This window comes from Geotrypetes seraphini, chromosome 8 (assembly GCF_902459505.1).
Source record: "Geotrypetes seraphini chromosome 8, aGeoSer1.1, whole genome shotgun sequence".
NCBI lineage: Eukaryota > Metazoa > Chordata > Amphibia > Gymnophiona > Dermophiidae > Geotrypetes > Geotrypetes seraphini.
In genome coordinates, this window is record NC_047091.1 from 67536255 (window position 1) to 67553827 (window position 17573).

Consider the following 17573-nt stretch of genomic DNA (forward strand, 5'->3'; position numbering starts at 1 on the left):
AGGAGAGGTGGGTGGGTTGTGAGAATAGCTGCCTGCTGTCCCTGGATAACAACTATTACGGTAAGTAACTGTGCTTTATCCCAGGACAAGCAGGCAGCCTATTCTCACATGTGGGTAACCTCCAAGCTAACCAGAATGGGATGGTGGGAGTGTTGGCAACTTAGCAGAATAAATTTTGTAATACTCTCTGGCCAAAATGGCCATCCGTCTGTAGAAAACATCCAGACAATATTAAGAAGTGAAAGTATGAACCGAGGACCAGGTGGCAGCTTTGCAAATTTCCTCAATAGGAGTGGATCTGAGGAAAGCTACTGAAGCCGCCATGGCTTTGACTTTGTGGGCTGTGACTTGACTCTGTAGATGCAGTCCAGCCTGGGCATAGCAGAAAGATATATAAGCAGCCATCCAGTTGGAGATGGTACGCTTAGAAATTGGATGTCCCAACTTGTTAGGATCGGAGACAAAAAGTTGAGGAGCAGTTCTTCTTCACCCAGAGAGTGGTAGAAAGCTGGAACGCCCTTCCAGAGGTTGTTATAGGGGAAAACACCCTCCAAGGATTCAAGACAAAGTTAGACAAGTTTCTGTTGAACATGAACATGCGCTGGTAGGGCTAGTCTCAGTTAGGATGCTGGTCTTAAACCAGAGGGCCGCCGCGTGAGCGGACTGCTGGGCATGATGGACCACTGGTCTGACTCAGCAGTGGCAATTTTTATGTTCTTATGTTTGGTGTGTTACAAGTAGAAAGCCAAAGCACGTTTACAGTCCAGAGTATGAAGAGCTGATTCTCCAGGATGAGAATGAGGTCTTGGAAAAAAAACACTGGAAGTGCAATAGATTTGTTGAGATGAAATTCTGAAACCATTTTAGGTAAGAATTTAGAATGAGTACGGAGGACACCTTGTCATGATGGAAAACTGTGAAAGGTGGATCAGCAACTAACGCTTGCAGTTCACTGATTTTTCAAGCAGATGTGAGAGCAATGAGAAACACCACTTTCCAAGTGAGACTCTTCAGATGAGCCGTGGACATTGGTTTAAATGGAGGCTTAATCAATTGAGCAAGAACAACATTGAGATCCCAAACCACTGGAGGCGGTTTGAGAGGAGGTTTGACATTGAAAAGTCCTTTCATAAATTTGGAAACCACCAGATGAGCAGAGAGGTTTCCCTTCAATAGGCTGATAAAAAGCAGCAATTGCGCTGAGATGGACTCGAATGGATGTAGATTTGAGGCCAGAAGTAGACAAGTGCAAAAGATAGTCCAAGACAGAAGCCAAGGAGGTATCTTGAGGCTCCATGTCATGAGAGATGCACCACGTAGAAAATCTAGTCCATTTTTGGTGGAAGCATTGTCTAGTGGCAGGCTTTCTAGAAGCCTCTAAAATGTCTCTTACAGGTTCAGAAAACAGAAGAAAAGTTATGTTGAGAGGTACCAAGCTGTCAGGTGCAGAGACTGCAGATTGCGATGAAGTAGAGATCCTTGACTCTGTGTAAGCAGAGAAGAAAAAACTGGTAGAGGGTATGGCTCCCTGCTGCTGAGTTGAAGTAGAAGAGAGTACCAAGGTTGTCTCAGCCACCGAGGAGCTATCAGAATCATGGTGGCATGATCGTTCTGCAACTAGACAAGAGTTTTGAGAATGAGAAGGAATGGAGGGAATGCATACAGGAAGAGATTTGTCCATTCCAGTAGAAAAGCATCTGCCTCGAGGCGATGAGGAGAATATATCCTGGAGCAGAACTGAGGCAGTTTGTGGTTGTGGGGAGGTGCAAAGAGATCTATCCGAGGAGTTGCCCACTGAGAAAAAAATGTGATGAAGAGGCGAAGAATTGAGTGTCCATTCGTGAGGTTGCAGAAGTCGACTCAATTTGTGTGCCAAACAGTTTTTCACCCCTTGGATGTAAACAGCTTTCAGGAAGGTGTTGTGGAGGTTGCCCAGTCCCAAACCTTGACAAAGGGAGAGATCAAGTTCCTCCCTGCTTGTTGACATAGTACATGGAGACTTGGTTGTCTGTTCGGATGACGACTACCTGGTCGTGAAGAAGATGTTGAAAAGCTTTGAGGGCATTGAAGATCGCTCTGAATTCCAACAGATTGATATGACACCGACGATCCGTGCTGGACAGGTGGCCTTGAGTTCGGAGACTGTCGAGGTGAGCCCCCCAAGCGTAGGTCATAGAATTTGTCGTGAGGACCTTCTGATGAGGTGGCGTCTGAAAAAGTAAACCTCTGGAGAGATTGGAAGAGAGCATCCACCAGTGGAGAGACTGTCTCAATGAAGGAGTGACTGTAATGTGTCGAGATAGTGGATCGCAAGCCTGTGTCCACTGAGATGCCAGGGTCCACTGAGGAATTCGTAGGTGAAGTCTGCAAAAGGAGTCACATGTACTGTGGAGGCTATGTGACCTAGTAGTACCATCAAGTGTCTTGCTGAGAGTGAAGAGCGGGAAGACACTTTGTGACAGATTTGAATAAGAGCTTCCAGACGTTGTTGAGGAAGGAATGCTCTGAGATTCTGAGAGGGCTGAAGTTGGGATTTTGGAAAGTTGATTTTGAATCCCAAGCTTTGTAGGAACTACGTAGTCTGTTGGGTCGCTACAATAACCCCCTGAGATGTTGAATCTTTGATGAGCCAGTCGTCTAGGTAGGGAAACACCTGAAGACCATGGTTCCTTAAAGCTGCTGCTACCACTACGAGGCACTTGATGAACACTCTGAGAGATGATGCCAGGCCAAAGAGTAGCATTCTGTATTGAAAATGCAGATTCCCCACCCGAAATCTGAGGTACTGACATGAGGCCGGATGAATGAGGATGTGAGTGTAAGCCTCCTTGAGATCTAGAGAACATAACCAATTGTTTTGATCTAGAAGGGGATAAAGGGATGCCAGGGACAGCATGCAAAATTTTTCTTTGACTAAAAATTTGTTGAGAGCCCTGAGATCCAGAATGGGCCACAGATCGCCCGTCTTCTTCGGAACTAGGAAGTAACGGGAGTAAAAACCCCTGCTCTGCTGTTCCAATGGAACTTCCTCGATGGCATGGAGATGAAGCAAAAGAAGAAGGGCAGTCTGAGATGGATTGGAAGGATACTCTCTTGGAGGAAGCTCTGGTGAAATCTTAGAGAAATGAAGAGAGTATCCTTCCCTGATTATTGACAACACCCAGAGGTTGGATGTAATGGTCTCCCATCGATGGTAAAAATGATGGAGACGACCTCCTATGGGGGGAAGAGAGGACAGAGGCAGAACGATGGAGGTTATGCTCTGTGTGAGACACTCAAAAAGGCTGAGCAGTCTTTTGTGCAGCAGAAGGTTGAGGTTTCTGTTGCTTCTGCTGTTGTGGTTTCTTGGCAGGTGCTTGAGTATAAGCAGCGCCCTTGGAGGATAACGCCTCTGGAAAGTTAGAAGAGGTCGAGAAGGCTTTGCAGGAGCTAACTTAGGCTTTGGTCTGACAATGGAAGCAAAAGATTTTTCATGCTCAGGCAACTTCTTGGTGGCAGCCTCTATGGATTCATCAAAGAGGTCATTGCCTTCACAAGATGATCCTGAAGATTAGGGTCCATATCAATGGTGCGAAGCCAGGCCAGGTGACGCATTGCTATTGAGAAAGCAGTGACCCTAGAAGAAAGTTCAAAGGCATCGTAAGATGACTGGAGAAGATGTACCTGGAGTTGCGCCAAGGTAACACCAAGCTCCAGAAACTCCACATGTCTATGTTCATCCAAGTTCTTCATAAAACTTGGAACATGGTCAATCAAAAACTTCAAATAAGTCGTGAAGATGAAATTGTAATTTAGGACTCTAGAGGCCATTATGGAATTCTGGTAAAGGCAACAGCCAAACTTGTCCATGGTCTTGACCTCTCTTCCAGGCGGTACTGGGGCATATACTCTGGAAGGATGGGTCCTCTTTAATGAAGATTCCACAAGGAGGGATTGGTGAGATAACTGTGAATTCTCAAATCCCTTGCAATGTAGTGTTCTATGCCTCGATTCCAATTTACCTGGAACAGCAGGTATAGCATATGGAGATTTCTTTTGAAAGTTTGAGACAAAAGCCTATTAAGAATGCATTTCCTCTAAATACTCCTTAGAATATTTAGAACCAGCGTCCAATTTAATTTCCATGTTGTCAGCCATTTGATGAAGAAAGGAGGAAAAGATAATTGATCTGCTAGAGCCTGACCTCGAGAAGGACTCGATGACTTCGAGGCGCCTCGAGTGGAGAAGGAAGGCGAAGCCGCTCTAGAGTACTGGTAACCCAAAGAATACACAGAGTTGGAGGAGACAATGAAATCAGCTGAGTCCTCTGGGTCTGGAAGCAGAGACCTTGGTCAAGGAGTTGGAGGCCTCGAAGAGCTGGAAGGTCTGGATTGAGGCTTTTCTGCGGAAGGCTTTTCTGTGAAAGAAGACCTGTGCCTCAATGGATGCCTCGATGAGGGCCTCTATCTATGACAAGAGTGCTGCCTGGAAGTAGGTCTTGGTTGAGATCGAGGAGAGGTCGCCCTATGCCTGGAGACAGGCAGCGCCACTGGTGAATGAATAGGGATAGAAGCTGTAGATCGAAACCCAATAGACTCAGTGGTTTGGATCAAGGAATCTTGAAGCACTCCCATAGATTCGGCTCCTTGTATGGAGTGAGAGGATTCCTGTCGAGGCACTCGCAAAGACTCGACTCCTTGCATAGAGTACGAAGATTCCAATTGAGACACTCGCAAAGACTCGACTCCTTGCATAGAGTGCGAAGATTCCAGACCAGACACTTGCAAAGACTCAACTCCTTGCATAGAGTGTGTAGACGCAGCTCGAGGTACAGGCAGGGACTCGATCTCATGGGAGATTGCTGATTGCCCAAGCTGGACTACAGGAAACAGAGTTGAGGCAGGCATGTATTTGGTCAGTAACTGAACAAATTGCTGCTCTAATATGGTCTGGAGAGAAGCCTGCAATTGTGGATCCGAGTCTGAACTGGACCACTTGCTGAGACCTTAGACTCCGAGGTGGCAGTAGAAGCATGCTTTGGCTTGGATTGATACTTGAGGACTTGAGGACCACCGCAGGAACCTTCTGCTTAGGTATCTGACCTGAGGGAAGCTCAGAGGAAGATAAAGCATGTGTACTCGAGGCCAAAGACGATCCAAACAAGGAAGGTCTGATGAGACTCGTGGTCAGAGTCGTCGACGCAGGAGGACCCCCGGCTGAAGTCTGAACCGAATTAGGACCCAAGGTCAAGGGTGTAGCCATCCTGAACAGCTTTTCCACTTGAACTCAACAACGTTTAAGGGCTTGAGGTTTTAGAGTAGCACAGCACGGGCACGACTTCGGACTATGGTCAGGACCAAGACACTTAAGACACCAGCCGTGTGGGTCCATGAGGGAAATCGCACGCTGGCACTGGCTACACTTCTTGAAGCCTGTTACTGGCCGGAAGATAGCCGCTGCGAAGTCGAAGCCTGTAGACTGTGGGCGAGCGACCTGCCCCGCCAGTCAGTTGATGAAAAAATAAAAGTTTGGGTTTTTTTTAACAGAAAATAAAGAAATAAACACAGCAATTCACAAAAGAGCTAAGACAAACCACGGTGAAGAGAAGGCACGAAGCAACGAAGTTTCATGAAGATCATCAAAGACAGACTTCTCGGCTCCGCGGAAAACTGAGAACTGAGGAGGCTTACCCTGTGTTGGGCGGGAAGGCACTCGCGCATGCGTGGTGCAGCAGACTCAAAAACTTCTACATTTCTATAAGCAAGTCTGCTTGCGAGGCTGTCCGCATCTGGGCTCCGTGGATGACTTCACCCATATGTGAGAATAGGCTGCCTTCTTGTCCTGGGATAAAAGTTGTTATCCAGAGACAGCAAGCAGATATTCTCACATTTGGATGACGTCATCCACGGAGCCCCGATGCGGACAGCCTTGCAAGCAGACTTGCTTGTAAAACTTTAGAAAGTTTGTGACTGCCGCACCTGCGCATGCGCGATTGCCTTCCCACCTGATGTAGGGCGCGTGTCCCCTTAGTTCAGATAGCTAGCTAAGAAGCCAACCAGGGGAGGTGGGTGGGTTGTAAGAATATCTGCCTGCTGTCCCTGGATAATACCTGTTACAATAAGTAACTGTGCTTTATCCCAGAACAAGCAGGCAGCATATTCTCACATGTGGGTGACTTCCAAGCTAACCAAAATGAGATAGTGGGAGTGTTGGCAATTTAGGATAATACATTTTGTAAAATGTCCATCCCGTCTGGAAAAAGAATCCAGACAATAATGAGAGGTGAAGGTATGAACCAAGGACCAAGTAGCAACTTTGCAGATTTCCTCAACAGGAGTGGATCTAAGGAAAGCTACTGATGCCGCCATGTCTCTGACTTTATGGGCTGTGACTCAACCCTGTAGATACAGTCTAGCCTGAGTATAGCAGAAAGAGATGCAAGCAGCCATCTAGTTGGAGATGGTGCGTTTGGAAATTGGATGTCCCAACTTATTTGGATCAAAGGAGACAAAAAGTTGAGGAGCAGTTCTGTGTGGCTTAGTTCGTTGCAAGTAAAAAGCCAAAGCACGCTTACAGTTCAAAGTATGAAGAGCTGTTTCTCCAGGATGAGAATGAGGCTTTGGAAAAAACACTGGAAGTACAATGGATTGGTTGAGATGAAATTCTGAAAGCACTTTTGGTAAGAATTTAGGATGAGTATGGAGGACCACCTTGTCATGATGGAAGATTGTGAAAGGTGGGTCTGCTACTAAAGCTGACTCTGCGAGCAGACATGAGAGCAATGAGAAAGACCACTTTCCAAGTGAGATATTTCAGATGAGCCGAAGCCATTGGTTCAAAAGGAGGTTTCATCAATTGAGCAAGAACAACATTGAGATCCCAAACCACTGGAAGCAGTTTGAAAGATGACTTGGTATTGAAAAGTCCTTTCATAAATCTGGAAACCACAGGATGAGCAGAAAGGGGTTTCCCTTCAATAGGCTGATGAAAAGCAGCAATTGCACTGAGATGAACTCAAATGGATGTAGATTTGAGACCTGATTGAAATAAATGCAAGAGGTAATCCAAAACTGAAGACAAGGAGGTAGATTGAGGCTCCTTGTGATGAATGGTGCACCAAGCAGAAAACCTAGTCCATTTCTGGTTGTAACATTGCCTAGTGGTAGGCTTCCTAGAAGCTTCTAAAATGTCCTTAACTGATTGAGAAAACTGTAGAGTGGCAGTTAGATTGAGAGGTACCAAGCTGTCAGGTGTAGAAACTGCAGGTTGGGATGAAGTAGAGATCCCTGACTCTGTATAAGCAGAGAGGGAAAAACTTGTAGAAATAGTGGCTCCCTGCTGCTGAGTTGAAGTAGAAGGGAGAACCACAGTTACATTACATTACATTAGAGATTTCTATTCCACCATTACCTTGCGGTTCAAGGCGGATTACAAAAGAGATGAAAAACGTTGGGTTACAATGGAAGAACATTTGTCCTTTTTAGAGAGGTAAAGAGTAGGTTATGTAGTTTCTGTGTGGCGGGAAGAGGGGGGAAGGGAGGATGGTAAGTTTGAAGTTAGGACTGTTTCAGAAATTTCTTGAAGAGTGTAGATTTTATTTCTTTTCTGAAGTTATGTCTGTTTCTGGAATTTCTTGAAGAGTATTGCTTTTATTTCTTTTCTGAACGTGTTGTAGTCTGGTGTCGTTATCAGTAGATTGGAGATTTGGTTATCTAGTTTAGCTGCTTGAGTGCTAGGAGGCCATCATATAGTTTTTCCGTTTTACTTCTTTGATCGAGGGGTGTGTGAATGGGGTGTGTGCTTTTCTATGTCTGATTGAGGTGGTTTGGATGAGGCGGTTGTTCAGGTAGGTTGGGCTGTCTCCTTTTAAGGTTTGTATGGGCCACCGAGGAGCAATTAGAATCATGGTGGCATGTTCGTGTTTGAGTTTGACGAGTGTCTTGAGAATGAGAGAAAATGGAGGAAATGCACAAAGAAACTGATTCGTCCAAACCAAAAGAAAAGCATCTGCCTCGAGGCGATGAGGAGAGTATATCCTAGAGCAGAATTGAGGCAGTTTGTTGTTGTGGGGAAACGTAAAGCAAGCTATCTGAGGAGTCACCCACTGAGAAAAAATGTGATGGAGAGGCGAGGAATTGAGTGTCCATTCGTGAGGTTGCAGAAGACGACTCAATTTGTCCACCAGACAGTTTTTCTTGCCTTGAATATATACCGCTTTCAGAAAGGTATTGTGAAGGATTGCCCAATTCCAAACCTTCTAAGCTTCCTGGCAAAGAGGATGAGATCTTGTTCCTCCCTGCTTGTTGATATAGTACATGGCGACTTGATTGTCTGTCCAAATGAGGTCTACATGATGGTGGAGAAGATGCTGAAAAGCTTTGAGAGCATTGAAAATCGCTCTGAGTTCCAACAGATTTATGTGACACTGACAATCTGTATTGGACCAATGGCCTTGAGTATGTAGACCATCGAGATGAGCCCCCAAGCGTAGGTCGAGGAATCTGTCGCAAGGACCTTCTGATGAGGGGGGAGTTTGAAACAGTTAACCTCTGGAGAGATTAAGAACATAAGAACTGCCATCTCCGGATCAGACCTTCGGTCCATCAAGTCTGGCGATCCGCACATGCGGAGGCCCAGCCAGGTGTACACCTAGCGTAATTTTAGTCACCCATATCCCTCTATGCCTCTCGTAAGGAGATGTGCATCTAGTTTGCTTTTGAATGCTAGAATGCTAGAACGATGGATTCTGCAATAACCTCCTCTGGGAGAGCATTCCATCACTCGTTGCGTGAAGCAGAACTTCCTGATATTTGTCCTGGACTTGTCTTAGCTTCAGTCCATGTCCTCTTGTCCGTGTCACATTGGACATTGTAAATAATTTTTTTTTCCTGCTCTATTTTGTCGTTTAGAGCATCCACCAGTAGAGAGACTGTCTCAACGAAGGAATCAATGTAATGTGGCTAGAGAGTGGGACGAAAGCCTGCGTCCACTGAGATGCCAGGGTCCACTGAGGAATTGGTAGGTGAAGTCTGGCAAAAGGAGTCATGTGAACTGTAGAGGCCATGTGACCTAGGAGAACCATCATGTGTTTCGCTGAAAGTAAAGTGGGGGTTAAACTTTGCAACAAAGTTGAATGAGAGCATCCTGACGTTGTTGAGGAAGGAATGGGCTGAGTTGCACAATATCCAGTACAGCTCCGATGAACTGTAGAGTTTGAGAGGGCTGTAGCTGGGACTTGGGAAAGTTGATTTCGAACCTTAAGCTTTGGAGGAACCAAGTAGTCCGTTGGGTCACTACAATAACCCCCTGAGATGATGAATCTTTGATGAGCCAATCATCCAGGTACGGGAAAACTTGAAGACCATGGTTGGGCAGAGCTGCTGCTACTACCACTAGGCACTTGAAGACTCTGGGACATGATGCCAGGCCAAAGGGTAGCACCCTGTACTGAAAATGATGATTTCCTACCCGAAATCTGAGGAACTTGCGAGATGCTGGGTGAATGGGAATGCGATATAAGCCTTCTTGATATCTAGAGAGCATAACCAATTGTTCTGATCTAGAAGGGGATACAAGGAGCCAGAGATAGCATCTGAAATTTTACTCTGACAAGAAATTTGTTGAAGACTGGGAGTAAAACCCCCTGCTCTGCTGTTCCAGGGGAACTTCCTCGATGGCACGGAGATGAAGCAGAGCTTGAACTTCCTGAAGAAGAATGGCGATCTGGGATGGATTGGAAGGATACTCTTTTGGGGGAAGATTTGAAGGAATCTGAATGAAATGAAGAGAGTAACTTTCTCTGATGACAGAGAGGACCCAGAGGTTGGTAAAAAAGAAGGAGACTGTCCCCTGTGGGAAGAGGAGAGGACAGAGGCAGAACGATTGAGGTTATGCTCTGTTAGATGGTCAAAAAGACTGAGAGGTTTGAGGTGCAGTTGGGTGAAGAGAGTTAAAGTAAAGGGGAGGTGGAGAGTTGCAGTACCGTGGGGAGGGGCAGGGGAGAGATGAGAGAGAAATTGGTCCCAAGGTATGCAGTGGAGGATGAGAGAGAGAGAGAGAGTACCGTGGGGAGGGGCAGGGGAGAGATGAGAGAGAAATTGGTCCCAAGGTATGCAGTGGAGGATGAGAGAGTGAGAGTGAGAGAGAGAGAGAAAGAAAGAGAGAAAGAAAGAAAGAAAGACAGGGACAGAGACAGAAAGACAGGGACAGAGACAGACAGAAAGAAAGAAAGAAAGAAAGACAGGGACAGAGACAGAAAGACAGGGACAGAGACAGACAGACAGACAGAAAGAAAGAAAGACAGGGACAGAGACAGACAGACAGACAGAAAGAAAGAAAGACAGGGACAGAGACAGACAGACAGACAGAAAGACAGGGAGAGAGACAGAAAGAAAGACAGGGAGAGAGACAGAAAGAAAGACAGGGGGAGAGAGAGGGAAAGAAAGACAGGGAGAGAGAGAGAGAGAAAGACAGGGACAGGGAGAGAGAAAGAAAGACAGGGACAGGGAGAGAGAAAGACAGGGACAGGGAGAGAGAAAGAAAGACAGGGACAGGGAGAGAGACAGAAAGAAAGACAGGGACAGAGACAGAAAGAAAGACAGGGACAGAGACAGAAAGACAGGGACAGGGACAGAGACAGAAAGAAAGACAGGGACAGGGAGAGAGTCAGAAAGAAAGACAGGGACAGAAAGAAAGACAGGGACAGAGACAGAAAGAAAGAAAGACAGAAAGACAGACCGAGAGACAGAAAGAAAGAAAGACAGGGAGAGAGACAGAAAGAAAGACAGGGACAGGGAGAGAGACAGAAAGAAAGACAGGGACAGAGACAGAAAGACAGGGAGAGAGTCAGAAAGAAAGACAGGGACAGAAAGAAAGACAGGGACAGGGAGAGAGTCAGAGAGAAAGACAGGGACAGAAAGAAAGACAGACAGACAGAGAGACAGAAAGAAAGAAAGACAGACAGACAGAGAGACAGAAAGAAAGAAAGACAGACAGAGAGACAGAAAGAAAGAAAGACTGAAAGACAGAAAGACTGAAAGACAGAAAGAAAGACTGAAAGACAGAAAGAAAGAAAGAAAGAAATTCTGCACATCTATTCTAGCACCCGTTAATGTAACGGGCTTAAACACTAGTATACATATAAATAGCTAAAACATAAGGCAAGCTTCAAAAAGAGTCTTTAAATTCTTTTTGTACTGGACCCCAATATGGTCTGTGTTTAGGCTTGAAAAAGCCTCTCAGGAGTGTATATATAAAATCTATAAGACAAAACAGTACAAGATGTGTCTGCGCATACATAAATATAAATCATACTTAACAAAAAATATATATATGTATATAAATAGAACAGAATGATTATGAAAAGACTGTTAAACAGATGACCATAAAAATAAAACTATGCATAATGATAAAGATATCATAAAATATAATATAAAGCAATATATTATAATATTATAATGGAGGACATAAGCACCATAAAAATAGAATAAAATAGAAACATGCATGTGTAAAGATATAAGACATACATACATCCTATCTATCCATGCATGTGTAAAGATATAAGACACCATAAAAGTACATATGCACATTGGTACACCAAAATAAAAACATGCACAATGACTAAGATGTCATAAAATATTAAATAAATATATATATATAAATATATTTTTATAGAGGACCTGCACATCATAAAAAGTGCATATCAAAACCATAATCATATATGTGTACATGACAATAAAAAGACATAAAAATATCAAACAAACATACCCAGTAGATGGGTAGTAGTATACGTGTAAAAAACAAAAAGGGATGCTATAAAACAGAACGGGGGAACAAGTGGAGAGTGGGATAGAACATGTCAACATTGAGACAAACAATCCCGATCCTGCAGAGTATCTTTGATAATCTTCAAGGCTTCGACTTGAAGGATGTTGGTATACACTATATAGTGAGTCTATATCCAGCGTTACCAATGTGATATCTGTAAGATCTTCTTCTATTTGAGATAATAGATTGATCATATGTGCCAAGTCTCTTAGGTATGATTTGATCTTCAGGATGTATGGACGTGGGAAAAAACCCAACAAATGTCGACAGGGGTTCTAAGACTGAACCATTTCCCGACACGATAGGTCTTCCTGGAGGAGCAGTTAGAGATTTGTGTATTTTTGGCAAAATGTAGATGGTGGGTCCTCTAGGATATTTGACTGTTAAGTAATCACGTTCTATGGATGTTATATATCCTGCGTTGAAAGCAATCCTCACAAATGATGATATTTCGTCCTGGAGGCTGAGGGTGGGGTCTTGTTCCGATTGTAAATAGCAATGTCTATCATTCAGCTCAGAGAAGGAAGGCACATACACGAGAGCCTGGTAATCTGCACCCTGAGAGAATCTACCACTAGGCCCCCCTTCTTCAGGCCATCCTACAGAAACTCCAGTACACGAGGAACTGATAGAACAGATGGGTCCACCTGTCTCAGGACGCACCAGGCCTGATAACATCTCCAAGCCTTCGCATAGGCAGCCACTGTGGATTTCCTTTTGCTGTGAAGCAATGTGGCAACCACAGCCGAAGAATATCTCCGGCTAATTAAGTCCTTGCACTCAATAGCCATGCTGTAAGACCAAAGCAGTCCAGATCCTGCAGCGCAATCAGACCTTGCGTGAAGAGGCGAGGGTGACAAAGGTAGCCGGAGTCCCTGATCCCACTGGAGACAAACCAAGTCGGCATACTATGGCTGCCTCGGCCAATCGGGTGCGACAAGGATCACTGTATTTCCGTAGGCTGCTATCCAGCTTAACAGAAACCCTATCATGGACCACTGAGCGAAGACATATAGGAGACCTACTCGTGGCCAGGGCTGAATCAGAGCATCCAGGCCGACACTGCCGGCCTCACGAAATTGACTGAAGAACCGATCTACTGTCTTGTTGGCTGCAGTTGCCTGAGATCGAATGTGGGACACCCCCATTGATCTACTATGCAATCGAATGATCTTTGAGACAGAGACCACTCTCCGAGATCCAGAGTCTGACAACTGAGAAAATCAACTTGAACATTGTTCACTCCTGCTACGTGCGCCACTGACAGCGCCACAAAGTGTCTCTCCGCTCACCAGAAGAGAAACTGAGCCTCCACACTCAGGGAAGGACTCCTCGTGCCCCTCTGCCGATTGACATAAGCCACCACCATGGCATTGTCCGAAAAGATGCTCACGGCTCAGTGATGGAGACGACCCGCAAAGTGGAGGAGAGCCACTTGCGTTCTGAGGACATTCACTAGCCCTGAACAGAGACGGTCATACACACTGCTCCCCAGTCTATGAGACTCATGTACATTAACAGAATCACCGAATCTGAAATCCGGAGAGGAAAGCCACTGGATAGCGAGAGGGGTCGCAACCACCATGCAAGAATGTTCTGAGCCACAGTCGTCCAGGGCAGGGGTGCGTGTAATGGGTCCCACTGGGGATTCCAACACCAAAGCAGAGCATCCTGCAGCGGATGTAGGCGGGCTTTGGCTCAAAGGATCACATCGATCGTTGCCACCATAGTCCCCAGAACCTGGAGATACTGCCATGCCGTTGAGATCAGAGAGGCCAGAAGGGCCCTGAGAACCTGCCAAAGCTTCTCCTGACGGGACACAGGCAGGAACACTATGTCCTGACACGTGTGAAAGTGAACTCCCAGGTATTCCAAATCCTGCATCTGCTCGAAGTGACTCCTCATGAAGCAGATCACCCAGCCCAGGTGCAGCAGAAACTGTACCACTTGATGAACAGTCGGATGCCCTTCAGACTGCAAGGGAACTCTAATCAACCAGTTGTCCAGATATAGGTGAACCACGACATCCAAGGTGCGAAGATGGGCTGCCATCACCACCACCACCACCACCAGTTTGGTGAAAGTCCTGGGTGCTATTAACAACCCAAAGGGCATCACTGCAAACTGAAAATGTTGCCCCAAAACATGGAATTATGGAATTCAATGCCTAATCACCTCCGAGAAGAAATCAACCTCGATAGATTCAAATCAAACCTAAAGACCATCTTGTTCAAAGATGCGTTCGACCTATAACTTAAGACAACCTAGGAGATCACGTGATGCACTGAGCCAAGGCAGAAGCAAGCTGCCTGAGCTCCCGGGCCCCGAGTCCTGAAGCGCCCTGTTACTAGCCTTTGGAGGTGAGCCGGGAGATAGCGCTTTGCAGCGCTTGCTGTGCACAATATATGGACAGATTTCTGTCCTCTCCTGCGTCGCCGATGTCCACCCGCACTCAAAAAAAGGATCAGGACCACCCGCAGCACGGCGCTGACAAAATGGCGCCGGTTACCTCCACAGTCACGATTCAACAAATAGCGCCGGAGGCGCTGACGGCCCTTACTCAAGCAGTAACAGTGGCAATGCAGCCCAGCATAGAAAAACTTTCTGAACAGCTCCAAAAGCTTGAAAATCTACTTATGGAGACTACTAGCCGCACCGCAGCGCTGGAGACTCAGGTTTCCAGCGTCGAGGATACACAGCAGGCACATGACACCATGTTACAGGAACTGCAGGCTCTGACTCAAAAACAAGCAGAAAGACTGGATGATCTTGAAAATAGATCCAGAAGATCTAACTTACGTTTTTTGGGGATTCCGGAAACAGTACCCGGTCCTAAGCTCCTGCAGGTGCTGGAGGCCTGGCTGACCAGTTCCTTTCCCTTGAAGGAGGGCCTGGGGCCTATTCGACTGGAGAGAGCACACCGGCTAGGCCGAGAACAAGCAAGAGAGGCGAGGCCTCGCATGGTAATAGCCAAACTTTTAAACTATAACCATAAAGTGGAAATCTTGCGCAAATATAAACAACTTCGGGAGACTTTAGCATTTGAGGAGTCTGAGGTGCGCATTTTCCAGGACTACTCTGTGGCCCTAACGGAGCGCAGGAAGCAATTCTACCCACTTTGCTCCTCTTTGGCTGAAAAAAAAAAAACGCTTTCTCTTTTTATATCCAGCCACTTTGAAAATTTACCATCAGGGACGCTGGCAGGTATTTGAGGCTGCGGCTGAGGCAGCCCTTTATGTGAACATTCAGGTGTTGCCCCAGTCGGACCTTACATGAAAGAGCACATGGTGTGCTTCCTTGTTTGTTACATGCTCCTGTGTGCCTGTGGCATTGTGGATGCACCAGGCTCTCCTGGTTTGGGGGAAGCCTGGATCTCTGATAATATGGCTGTTACTTGCAATTCTGGTTTAAGTTTGTTTACAATTTTGTGTTTTTTCCTGTTCTAGTTCAGAAATTGATATACTGTATATTTGAGCTCATCCTAACGTTCATTTGCTCTGCAGACTGCTCTTATGACTATTGTATTTACTGTATGGGAACTCGGGGCCCGGAGTGGCATTGTTTTGTGATCTTTCACACCTTTGGGACCGCCTAGGGGGAACCTGAGGCTGTGACCACAACCATGCAATTGGGGAGAAGGTTGGGAAGGGAGGGGGGGGTTGGGGTTCCAGGGGGGGGGAGTCCTTGGCCTACGTGGTTGCTGCTGGTATTCTTTCAATTATTGGGAAGGGTGGGATCAGACCCTGCTGCGAGACTCCTGCACCTGACATTTACTAGTGTTGCTCAGGCAGGTCCTGAGCGTCATGTGGCTGCCCTGGGTATGGCTGGGAACCCGGGGTGGATTTTTTCCGCACTTAGCATTTTATATGTTTGTACTAGCCCCTTTTATACCTGCTGGCTAACACTTTGAGAATAGTATCCTAGAATGTTTCGGGCATTACCTCTCCCATAAAACGAACAAAAATTTTAACATAGCTCAAACGACATAAGGTCGACATAGCCTGTCTGCAAGAAACCCGACTTACAGACTTGGAACATCAGAAATTGAGGAGGTCCTGGGTAGCCGCAGTGCATGCAGCATCTTCAACTCATAAGCGGGCAGGGGTGGCGATACTGATTAGTAAGACATTGTCTTACACTGCGAAAGTAGTAGCCTCGGACCCACAGGGCCGCTACCTCTTGCTGCAGTTGTCAGTAGGCACATATTCCTTTTACTTGATGAATGTATATGCACCTAATACCTATGACCATTCCTTCTTTGAGGGTCTAACTGCCATGCTTCTTGGGCGGGTTACTGATCCAGTATACATTGCAGGGGATTTCAATCAGGTGTTTGACCCGACTTGTGATCGTTCTCAGCCGGGACCTGGTGCGAGTATATCTCATACCAGAGGCCTGCCCTATCTTTGCGCCACTTTAGATCTGGTGGACCCTTGGAGAATTCTCCATACCACTGAACGGGATTACCGACACCGCTCCAGAGCACATAACACACAATCTAGGATAGATTACATCCTTACCACGCGCAGAGCATTTCTAAATGTGGATGCAGCGGTAATAGGCCCGGCAGTGATTTCAGATCACGCGATGATCTGGCTAGATGTGAATGTGGGCTTCGGTTTACGCGGTACGTTGGTGCTTTCCTAGTTATCTATTTTCTGATGACCATTTCAAAACATACCTAACGACTAAATGGGGTGAATTCCTAGACTTTAATGGTCAGCATAGCAATGATCCGACACTGTTTTGGAGCACGGCTAAGGTGGTGCTCAGAGGAGATTGTATAGCTTATGTAATAGCGCGTAATCGCCGTTTGTCCCGGGGAATACTGCGGTTGGAAAAAGAACTAGCAAGCGCTAAGCGTCAGTATACCCTGTTCCCGACCCACCACGCTAGGGAACACTTAGCTTCCGTGGAAACGACCCTCAACTCCTATATACATGAGCGCACGGTGAAAATGCTCTTGTATCAAAAATTTCACTACCATCACTATGGAAATCGGGCAGGGAAGTTATTAGCCCGCTTGACTTCCCAGGTGCGGGGTCACCGTTATGTTCTGGGATTGAGGGATAGTACGGGCCAATTTCACCACATTACTGAACACATTGCACAACTTTTTCAGTCCCACTTCGGGAAGATATATGGGCGCCGGGACTCGGGAGCTGAACCCCTTATTAAGGACTATTTCACGGATTCCGGTTTACAGCCGCTCTCTGACTCGGATTTTAGGTTTCTTAATGCACCCATCACCCCTAAAGAACTACATAAAGCTATCCACAATCAACGAAACTTTTCGGCTCCAGGGCCGGATGGCTTTACGGCAGAATTTTATAAACTGCTCTCAGGGCAGCTTAGTCCTTTTTTGAGGGACTATTACTCCCAGGTAATCCAGGATGAACATTTCCCTGGAGAAGCGAATGAGGCTTTAATCATGTTGATATTGAAGCCTGGCAAAAACAGTTCTGCTCCCGAGTCCTATCGCCCAATTTCTTTGCTGAATGTAGACATCAAAATTCTGCCCAAAATCTTAGCTGATAGATTAGCGACCCTTCTCCCCTTGTGTGATTGCATCCACACAAGTCGGCTTTGTACAGGGTAGACAAGCAGTACACAACGTACGTAAAGCATTGATAGCCTTAGCGCACACGCAATTCCATCACACTCCTATGCTTCTACTCAGTTTGGATGCGGCACAGGCATTCGACCAGGTCAATTGAACGTACCTCTTTGAAGTGTTAAATTGTATGGGGATATCTGGCTGGTTCGCC

The 17573-nt window shown here is 46.1% G+C and overlaps 1 protein-coding gene across 4 annotated transcripts in view; it reads right to left on the reverse strand.

The window, feature by feature from the left end:
• POLA2 (DNA polymerase alpha 2, accessory subunit) overlaps positions 1-17573 on the reverse strand; it is a 154848-nt gene that overhangs the window by 100325 nt on the left and 36950 nt on the right. The window lies entirely within an intron of this gene.